This window comes from Pipra filicauda, unplaced genomic scaffold (genome assembly GCF_003945595.2).
Source record: "Pipra filicauda isolate LSUMZ 115617 unplaced genomic scaffold, ASM394559v2 scaffold49_size4853605_pilon, whole genome shotgun sequence".
Taxonomy (NCBI): Eukaryota; Metazoa; Chordata; class Aves; order Passeriformes; family Pipridae; genus Pipra; species Pipra filicauda.
In genome coordinates, this window is record NW_024104642.1 from 2997366 (window position 1) to 3008590 (window position 11225).

Sequence of the window (11225 nt, forward strand, 5' to 3'; positions counted from 1 at the left end):
GATAGGTTATATGGCATTGGTGGAATTTGGGCAGAGCCTTTGACTTCTGCAAAAAATATTCTGTTTAATCTTGAAAAGCTGTGCAGGAGATCAGACACACCAGTGAGGTATGAGTCCAGGCAAGAGCCTGGCTGGTGTGGGTTGTGCCTGAGGCTGCTGGGAACCTGGTTCTGTATTGGCAAAGGACAGCATGGAACATGAGTGAAGCTGATATATTTTTCCAGTTAGGAGGGGTGAGATCAGTACGCTTCCCCGAGCAGTGTGGGTTCTTTTGTTGGTTTTGTTTGTTTGTTTGTTTTTAATGAAATGCTGTTACCTGTTCTGAGAACTGAGAGCAGATCACCTCTTCCAAGTGTTACAAATAACCAAAAGCCTCGCTTGGTTTATATGTGAGAAGAAATAGGATGCAAAACAATGTAAGAATTGCTTTGATTTGTTCACAGGCAGCTTTCTTCCAAAGCATGATCAACTACATTTCAAACAGTGCTATGCTAGAAAAGTTTTGCTTAACCATCCAAAACTGCTGTGATATATATTGCTCAATGTTTGCAGGTCTAGTGCACTTTATTACACGAAGTACTATGGCTGATACATGTGAGCTGCCAAGTGCTATGAAGAGTGTAAAAGAAACAATAGAAAATCTTGAACACCACATGCTATGTAGCCATACTGCAGAAAAGGCCTTGTTTGCTGAAGTGCTGTTCTTTCTCCTAAGATGCTTTGTCTGAATATTGTAATGGATGGCAGTGGGAAAATTCCCACACTAGAAAATAACAGAACAGTTTGTGAGAACAACTGGAGTTCATGTCCTTTACACTTCTTCCTCAGGAGCGGAAAGATTGATCACAAAGCTTCGTTTGGCACTTGTACTGATATCTGCTACCAAAGCTGATACAACTTGGCAAGAAAACTCATAGAAAATTCAGTTTTCATTTATCTTCAGAGTTGCTGTAATCCCATCGGGTGTGTCACTTTAAAAGGCTATAGTCTCAAGCTTCTGCCACAAGTGCCTAAACAAGAAAAACTCACCTTCAGAGAGAACTACTTGCTAGGTCAATTCAAGAGCCGGAGCCCTGTTAGTGATTTGCACTTCTGGGGGTAGAACAGCATTCAAAAGCCTCCCTGTGGGGGAGAGGGCTGTGTGTAGGAGAACTGTTGAAGATACAGTCTACTAAAGGACTGTCATGCTTAAGTATTATTAATAAGTAAGACAGGGCTTAGAACTCCCAGACTTCCATGGTATCTGCCTGGCTTTCATCTTCCCCTTGCTGCATCAAGGTCTCTGTTTATGGAGAGCTCAACCAGGAAGGGGCTTCAAAGGTGTCACGTTGAGATGTTCCAAGCTACAGCTGTTATAAAGGCACAGCTCTATCCTCCAGCATATAGTCGCTCATTTCAAGATGCATATGAATGTTCAAACGCCAAAGAACTGTAGAATGAAGGCTTCTGTATTTTTAAATTATTTTGATAAAGTGCCATAAAAGCATGTACACAGCAGCATTCATATATTTTGAGATTTATTTCCTTGCTAAATCAGCACTGTTGTTGTGTTCCTAGGAGAATGCCCTTGGGGGAAAATTCTCATCCCTCAGCCTACGCTATTTCACTTCACAGCAGCATACTGGCATGTTGATCAAAGATGGGGAAAATTACAGCTCAGATTTCCTGTATACAGTTTTAAACAACAAACTCCATGGAGTGTGAAAATTATGAATTGACAAATTTTAGTTTCAGTAATGCCTGGTCAAATATCCTTCTGGAATCCCCCACCCCATTTTCACTGAGAGCATGCTGTAGTGCCAGGCGAGTGCTTTGATCACCTCTGTGCCCTCAGATTCAGCCAGCTGGAGCCTATTAAAACAGAAAATAGCAACTGGCAAATGAGTTTAAAAGTAAGAAATTTTAGTAAAATTATGGAGGTGAAAAAAAAACACGACCAGGGCACACTGACAGAAGAAAGGTGGACTTTCCACAGCAGGGCCTGAGCACCATTTTGCTGAAAGAGCCTGGGTGGAGGGGTCCAGGGCTGGGGCTACCCCTGGGATAGGTGGCCTGGCAGGAGTGCCACTGACCCTTAGCAAGAAGGCTGGGTGGGATGCAGTCTGGGAGAAGCAGGACAGGAGCAGGCAGGATACAAGGCATGCCAGGGCAGGCAAGCTACTGCCAGGCCAATAACTCCCCAGGGAAACTCCTGCTGGAGCATTCTCCAGCCAAACCTCCCTGTCTGCAAGGAGCCCTGAGCATCGCACGACTTCCACCGGCTGGAACCACATAGTTCAACACGACCTGCAACAGCACTGGGTGATAAAAGCTATCATGTTTTCTTGGTCTTCTAGTTTCCTGCAAAGGGTGGTGTAAGCTAGGAACAGGTACCAGGAGTAATGTTGACGAGAGGCTCTCAGAGCCCCAGCTAAAGGAAGCACTGGTTGGTGCAGTAGTAGGAAAACACAAACTGTGACAACTGTGGAAATTGTGAATCTCTCCATGTGAGAGAAGGACCCAAGGGATCCAAAAGAGTGCATAGGGCTGGGGATGCCCTGTCCTCAGGCATGGTAATCAGGGTTCAGTGTGACCTCTGGTTCCTGCCAGGATGGGGGACAGTGGTGAACTTTCAAAACACCCATGTTTATGCCAAGTTCCTGAAAGAAAAAGGTCAAGCAAACAGACCATACCAGCTTTCCCAGAATTTAACAAGTCACTTGCTGATTTCTCATCAACTAAAATGCAGAATTCTTTTCAGCTGCTTGGAGGCTGGGGGAGGGTGAGACATGGGTGGGAGGGGAATCAATCTGCTCCTGAAAGCTCATGCCTTTCTTTGCCTTCACTTTGACCCTCTCCTAAATGACCTGATTTAGCCTGTCCACTATTTTTCGACCATTCCTTGTTCCTGAAGACTTCTCCACCAGTGATTTCTGGAATCCAGGTTCTGAATCCAACCTTTCTTCTTCTAGCAGCTGTCCACATAAACTCTGCCCAAGGAAGCAGTCTGTGACTTTATTTGGCCAACCCCATCCAGTGATAATCACATACACCTCACCCCCACCTCTTTCTGGGCCTTGTCAGGAGTACAAAGGGCACCATCTCCAGCAAGAAGAAAAAAATCAGTATAAATTAATCTTTCCACTTACCATTGGGGTGCTAAACAAAATTGCCTATAGCTACCCTCTCAGTCACTTAGTGGTTACAATGAAAATAACTAGGGGTGTGTGTGTATGAAGGTGTTTGCCAGCTCTGTTTTATCCAGTAGCAGTCTACCTTCCCTGCTTCTTCAAAGCAAACCAATGCAGGTAATGAGAGCCAGTTATATGGCAACTTTTTACATGAACAGGCTTGCCAGAGCCAGATCTTCCTCTTTCCTGCCAGAAAGCTATTTGTCTGAGGAATCCATGCATCTGGCACCAAATTCCAATCATAGCACTACAACTGCGGGAATTACAGAGACATTGGCACCTCATCTGAAGAGACAGTATTTGTTTTCCTTGTTTAGAACTATAAATAGTCAATAGAGGACTCTCATTCAAGCAGTATTGATGATAGAAATAAACCAGACACGGACAGCCAAAAATCGGACTTGTGCTTCAAAGCCAAAATAACTTGCTTCAGAAGCGAAGTTCCAAAAGGGCCGTGCAAAAAGCACACTCCCAGCAAGCATATTGGCCCTGAAGGTACACTGACACACCAGGTATCCCTGTTTGACCTTATAACTGTTTGCCTAGGTCATTGTTTAAATTGGAATTTTTTAAAATACCTTCAGCTCTTCTGTGGTTTGTGCAGCTGACTTCCTCCTTCCCTCCTCTGAGACCCATGTGAACTGAAGTAATACTGCAGTGGCCTGAGAGCACCCTACCTAAGCAACCCACTAACAACAGGTATGTACTCTTGAAGGGCAGCTGCAGGATCTTTATATTTAGCACACTGGAAGTGGTGCTTTATCACCTTTTCACTAGAGCTCTCCTGCCATGGGGGAAACATGCATTTTATACCTCCCCTGGGGCTGAAGAAGTAAATGACCACAGGTGTTCTATTCCCTGGGTGAACAGTGCCTTTCCTACAACAGGAGGAAAAAGACTGTGTCTTTCTTCCCTGATCTTTTTAAAAAGAAGACAGAGGGAGAGAGAAAAGATTGCTTAGTTCCTGTTTTTAAGAATAATTGCTGGCCCCTTCTTGGAGAAGACATTTGAGACTGGTATGAATAAAAGGTGTAGAAAAACTTTTGGAAATAAAAAGAGACAGAAAGTTGTTGCCACAATGGACACTTTTGCCCAAAAGACCATGTTGGGTAGGTTCCCAAGTGGACAAGTTCTGGCATTTCCCCCTCAAATCCTGTTCCTACCAGCAGAATTTCCCTCAAAATCAACTGCTATGTCCTGCAAGTCAAGGTCATAGAATCATAGATTTGTTTGGGTTGGAAGCAATCTTAAAGACCATCAAGTTTCAAAGCCCCTGCCTTCAGCAGGGACACCTTCCAGTAGACCAAGTTGCTCAAAGCCCCATCCTACCTGGCCTTGAACACTTCTAGGGGTGAGGCATGCACAGCTTCTCCAAGCAACCTGTTCCAGTGCCTCACCACCCTCACAGTAAAGAATTTCTCCCTAATATCTAATCTAAACCAACCCTCTTTCACTTTAAAGCCATTCCCCCTTGTCTTATCATTGCATTCCCTTGTCAAAAGCTGCTCTCCAGCTCTCTTGTAGGCTTCCTTTAGGAATTAGATGGCTGCTCTAAGGTCTCCATGGAGCGTTCTGTTCTCCAGGCTTAACAACCCCAGCTCCCTGTCTGCATAGGAGAGGTGCTGCAGCCCTCTGAGCATCTTTGTGGTCCCTTTGTGGTCATAACTTCATGGTCAAGTATTGCAAACAATAGTTTCTCTCTCTGGCAGGGAGCTCTGTAGTGACAGAAAGAGTCAGAGTAACACCAGAAACCAAGCACAGTCTAGTTAGTGTAAAATCAGCAGCATAGCTGAAACTCGTACCGAAAATCACGTCCTTGAGCTAGAGGGGAAACGTGACTGTGGGAAGAGGGACCAATAAGGGTAAGGAGTAAGTGACAGGAAGATAAAGGATAACTCCCCCAAAACCAAATACCTTGCTGTGGTTTTTAATAATAAATTGCACCATATTGTGTTTCTTTCCTCACTCTTGGCTATGCAAATGTTAAATTAAAAAACCTAAGATACCAAAATCTTCCTTATCTAATACCAGTCACAGTCACATAGAAACAACATTGTTTTGGTGGCGTAGATACAACAACCGTCACGGCTAATCCATTCTCAGCTGAGTGTTGTCTCCCTGGATTTCTTCTAAATACTCGAGTCCTTTATGACTGCACTGGGACACATTTTTCCTTGGAGCCTTTCCTTGCACAGCCTGTTTGTGAAAGAGATACAGCACTGTTGTATGAAACACTCTGCAGCTTCACCACCACCTTACTGGATAATTACCAATTCCATGCCCAAGGTGATATTTCAGTTTCTTAGGACTTTTTCCCTATTCCCCCACATGATTGCAAACTCCCTTTTCTATGTCCAATGCATCCCTATCAAAATGCATTTATCTTAAGGTTAATTTCCATGGTACTGGATATCTTAGTGAAAGGATACTTTCATGAAAAATGTCTGTAAATGTAATGTTCTCACTTCATCATGGTATTCTGCTCTCCACAGAGAGAGAATTTACCTGTAATCTCCTTGTTCCCCCTCTCTCCACAAAACACTGCCCTGCTTGTCACCTCTGCCTCAGTCTCATTTTTCCGAGCACCCTTTGTCTTTGTCTGGACACAGCCCCTGCTGGCATTTTCCTTGGCACAAATGCAGTGTAATGCCAAACTGCTACAGGGAGTAGCTGTCAGAGATGGAGTGTGGCAGTCTCTGCTGTTCCACCTGGACTGTCAGGCTTCTGGCTGTGCAATGGGACATCCTTGATTGCATCCCAAATCACCAGTCTAATGAGTTAAGAGTCTGAACAACAACTCAAGGAAACCAAAGGAAATTCTGTGTTACTTGCAGACAACAACTGCCCAGAAAATGGAACAGGCACCAAGGAATAAGTGAGATGGAAAGAATCTGATCCTCCTCATTAAACTACTCGCTCTTCAACAACAGATGGTGTGTTTGCAAGTGTTTGCTGTTAAGAAAGTTAGGGCTCTGGACCAAAGAGAAAATATAAGCCACATTTAACTACTTGCATATGTTGACTTTTGGAATCATTTTCAGCCAGATATAACATCAGACATCTATACACTGACCCCTCAGTTTTGTTTGCCTGTGCTCTTTCATTTGTCTGTCATTATGTTTGTCCTGTGACCCCATATGACAGAAAAATGTTCAGTATTGTTTCACCATAAACAGCAAACAAGCTCAGACAACTACTTAAAAGAAAGGAGAACTGCAGCATATGGAAGGTTTTGTATAGCAGAGATGTTTTAATATAGGCAGGAGACAACAATTATTATGTCTGCCTCTAACACTATTGAAATAACTATGCCAATTTGCATCACTCAGAATTGATTTTACTGTGTTGCCTGTCTGTTTCAGACTGATGGAAGTTTTTTTAAACCTCAACTAAAATTTTCTAAGAATGATGCTAAGGAAAAATATGTTGTTTTGCAATCCTAAAAGATCTTGCCTATGCAAACGCCTTGTGTGTGTGCCATGCAGATCATATAGATGCATGTATTCACATATATCTACGAATTTCTGCATTTATTTATTTATTTATTTATGTTCTGTTGTGGTTATTTTTCTTCCTACCCTGCCTCATTCAAATGGTTCTGGGTTGGAGACCTGCTAGTGTCAGTGAGGGAGAAGAAAAATGGCTTTATGCATAAAGCAGCAATTCTCGTTGCTGGAAAGCTGGATTCGAATTCTGCTTTTTCATGGAGTTCCCACGCTATCCCAGCTATGCGATGTAGGATGCTTTTCCCAGCTGGTTGTTAAAACACATTTACACTGCAGGTGGTTGTCCAGAACCTGCAGGACAGCTTCTATACTCTCCCACGAGTACCTGCAGCAGGCCAGCCCTGTGCTGCCTGGCACTTCCATCTAGCAGCCCTAGTTCCACCCCTGTATCTTCTTCTGCCCCCAGACCCCTACCCTGCTGACATGCAGCACAAAGGGAAGAGTGAAATTGCCTTTTGTAACTGGATTTTCAGTCACATCTGACCAAAGTCAGATGCTCTAATCTAAACCAGTGCTCTAATCACTGGGCTGTTTGATTTAAGCATGTATGTCGAAATTAATTCCACCCCCACCCCTGCAGTACCTTTTGTTTTATCTTTGCATCAGGCATTTCTTCTGTATATTTTCTGCTGATCGCATCAGATTCTTCTGCCTATGCAAGAATAGATTGAAATTAGTCTCGGATGCAGGGAAACATATTCCCCCTTTCCCCTTGTACATAAGCCCTCACGAGAAATGGAGACAATATGCAAAATTGTTTGTTACCTTGATTCCCTCAGGTCCTGCTAGAGCACACCAGCAGGGCCTGTAGCTCCTCTTCCAAGGGAAGCAGCACAGTAGATCAAAGAGCATTGCTTCCCCAGAAGAGATCTAGGGCTTTGCTTCATTGAGCTGAACTCCCTCTGCAAACCACCATATCCTGAACCCACCACTGGTGACAGAGGTTCTAATGGACAAAACTGATATTCCTGGTTACTTCAGCAAGTCTGTGTTAGTACAATTTACTCCAGAGTTTGGACCATATACCACCTGCTCTCATCATCAAAACACTTTTTTTTTTTAATATTAGATGAATTCCAAAGGCATTCCTGAAAGAATAAAAAAAATCACCCATGTACTTCTTTACTGGAAGCAGTAAAATTATTTCCGTTAAAATACAGGATTAAATCTCATTCTTCTATTCCACTGTGAAGCAACAGGAAAGTTATCTCATAGGCAGCATTTTTATAAGATTTTTTTGAAGCAGCTTCACAGCCTTACCCCTGTCACTGATACTGTCAAATTGGCATACTGTATACCTTGAAATGCTGTGCACTGCACAGTCATAAATCCCACACGGATTTATCCAGCAGGCTTAGTGTCATTAGCCCCTGTTACAGACAGGCTGCAGTGCTGAATGAGCGCATAACTTGACAGAGGTCATCCAAGGTAGCAAAGACCTCGCAAGGGAGCACAGATTTCATAACAGCCTCTCATTTTCTGAGCGTTGCTGGGTAAGCAGCCTGGATGCGATGCACTCTTGCTATCATTTCCTTTTGCCTTCAACAGTTTCTATTGAGAATGCATCTGTGCGTCATTTAAAAAAAAAAAAACAAAAAAAAAACAAAACAAAACAAACAAACAAACAAAAAAAAAAACCCCACAAACATTTCTCAGGCATTTTGTTGTCTGTTTTCTGACCCTAAAAAAAGCTACCTGTCATTTTCCAGAGTCATTGCCAGATCTCAACGTGGCTGTTTTTAATATTCGTTGTAACTGTGTTAACATGTTTGCTGAGCGAGCACTCCTAGGCTGTGCTGACCGCTTGGAATTCAAAATTAGCACAGTAATTATGTTTCACAGGCTGCTGGTCGCTGGGAAATTTTACCTCGCTTGTGAATTTACATGTTCTGAAATAGGTCGGAGAAGCAGATGGCTTTGAATGAAGAAGCGAAATAAAAAGGGCTGAGAGTCAAGTCTCCTGTTTTGCTTATTAGATTAAGCCCTTTACTACAGGGTGAGTGCTCACATCCAGTTAGGTGGTTCACTAGCGCTGCTGCGTGAATCATCAGGAGCGTCTCTGGAATTTTCCTGGAGGGTATTTTCTGGGTTGCTTCCAGGAGTATTTATGCACAGTGCATCCTGAAGCGTGGAAGCACTGGCTTGTTATTCACCACAGTTCCATCAGGGAGTTGGAAAAGAGCAGCAGATGAGCCTGACATCTAAGAGTCTAAGGGCAGAAGATAAACAGTTTTCTATTACCATGATGCTGAAATTGTAATTAAATATAGGCATTGCCAACTGCAAGATCTGTTAGATAACTGAGCAAATGTATCTCTGGAGAAACAACCTTGGCCTGAGGTATTTTTCTCATTTCTGTGGACATACGGAAAAGTATCAACATCCCTATTCAAGTCCTTCTTTCATTATAATTTCAATCCCAGTAATTAAAGACAGTCTCAGTCAGCTAAAGTCCCTCAAGGAACAGGAACAGAAGCCCACTGTATCCCTCCACTGTATCAGCACATTATGGTATTTTCCCACATATTATGGCAGGGTGAAAAATAAATAAAAACACTGCAGAGACACACAGCATACTTCTCCAAGTGCTTTCATGCTGTGTGCTGTCTGCGTTTGCCTCTTTCTTGCTGTCTGTTTTCTCTTTTACTTGCCTTCCTTCCTACATACCCATAAACACTTGATTTATTTCTCAGTTTAATAACATCAACAAAAAAAAAGAACGGAATTGCTTTAATGACCAGCTTTATTTTTGGAAGAAGCCAACAGTCATGCATAGCCAACTTGCATGTGGAGTCTCTTGCTCAGTGAAGAGGCAGCACCATCTGGAAACCTGTCACGATGCCTCTCTCTATTATTTCTCCACTATGATATGTATCTGCAGAACCATTGCATGGCCACAGTATCTCCGCAGAAATACAACTGCACCGCTAGTCATGGGTACCTGGAGACAATCCATGGGCTCCTGATATGAAGATTCAAGTCCTTTCCACATACGCTGAAGGAGAATTTCTGATGGCTTTTGGCTGAACACAGGCCATGCTTATTAGGTGGCTGATCATGTTGTTCAGAGGTACTAAAGCATCAAAACTAAGGATTTTAGTTTCCTATATGATAAATCTACCTGGATACGCCAAAGCTGTAATACTCTCTTTTTCTTTTCTCAACGTCTGCAGGAGAAAAACAATACATGAACTTTTCCTGATTGTTGTGCTCCTGCCTGTATGCGACACACAGAGCTCATGTGAACCATGTGTATGCAAAGAAGTTCCTATGAAAATCCTAACCCAAGAATTGAGTTTTGTTTAACAGTCAGAAAGCAATTAGTAGTAACACTGTTTTCTTCTCTTAGGAAATGAGATCCACCATCTAACTGACTACCTGAAACAGGTCTGAATGCAATGCTTGCAGATCTCTTGCAGATCTGTAGCACCTCAGGCACACCAAAGCTCAGCCCAAAATAGTCCGACGGCTTTCCAGTACTTAAAGGGGGCTTATAAAAGAGAGGGAGAGAGACTATTTACATGGACAGAGAGTAATAGGACAAGGGGAAATGGTTTTAAACTAAAAGAGGAGAGATTTAAATTAGATGTTTGGGAGAAATTCTTTACTGTGGGGGTGGTGAGGCATTCAAACAGGCTGCCCAGAGAAGTTGTGGATGCCCCGTCTCTGGAAGTGTTCAAGTCCAGGTTTGATGGAGCTTTGAGCAGTCTGGACTAGGGGAAAAAGTCCGTGTCCATGGGAGGGGCATTGGAACTAGATGGTCTTTAAGGTCCCTTCCAACCCAACCCATTTGAGGATTCTAAGATTCAATGAAAAGCCAGAGGCTTTTGTGTATGCTGGTTTATCTGTGCTCTAATTTAATGCGTAGCATTGCAAAAATCAAGAACCGATTGTTTATTTATAATTAATTGGGGTTTTTTTCCTCAACATTAAGCAATGAATTTCTTAATGACATTCAAATCAAGTGTACATTGAGATGGAAATAGAGGATTATTTTAATAAATATATCAATAATTCTTGTTAGCAAAAGCCTGGAGTCTTGCCTGACAATCCAATCACAGTATATGTTTTCTTGTTTTGTTATTTTGACTTCCATTGGAATTATATATAGAAAAAATAGTGCATCATTGTACAAAAATGTACCCATGTCAAATAATTAAATCATGAGGTTGATATGAACTGCAGAACAATAGGATGCCTTGAGCAATTGATCTCATCAGCCTTGAAGTACGGCTAAAAACATCTTACAAAATTCACAATCAAAGTTATCTAGAAAAAATGTGGCATAATGCTATCCGAAAAAAAAACATTTAAAGAAAAACTAAAAGGATGGGAAAAAAAGGAAGAAAAAAATCAAAGGCATTTGATGTTGCATTTCAGGTTCTTTTGCCCTCATAATTGTTTTTCATGGACTGTGACCACATTGTTCTTAAATATTTCAAAGAGCTAAATTCTTCTACAACATAAAGGCAAATAAGACTATAATAATTATTCATGCTGTACAATCATTTGTAACATTGTAGTAATGTTGTAATATGTAACATTGCAG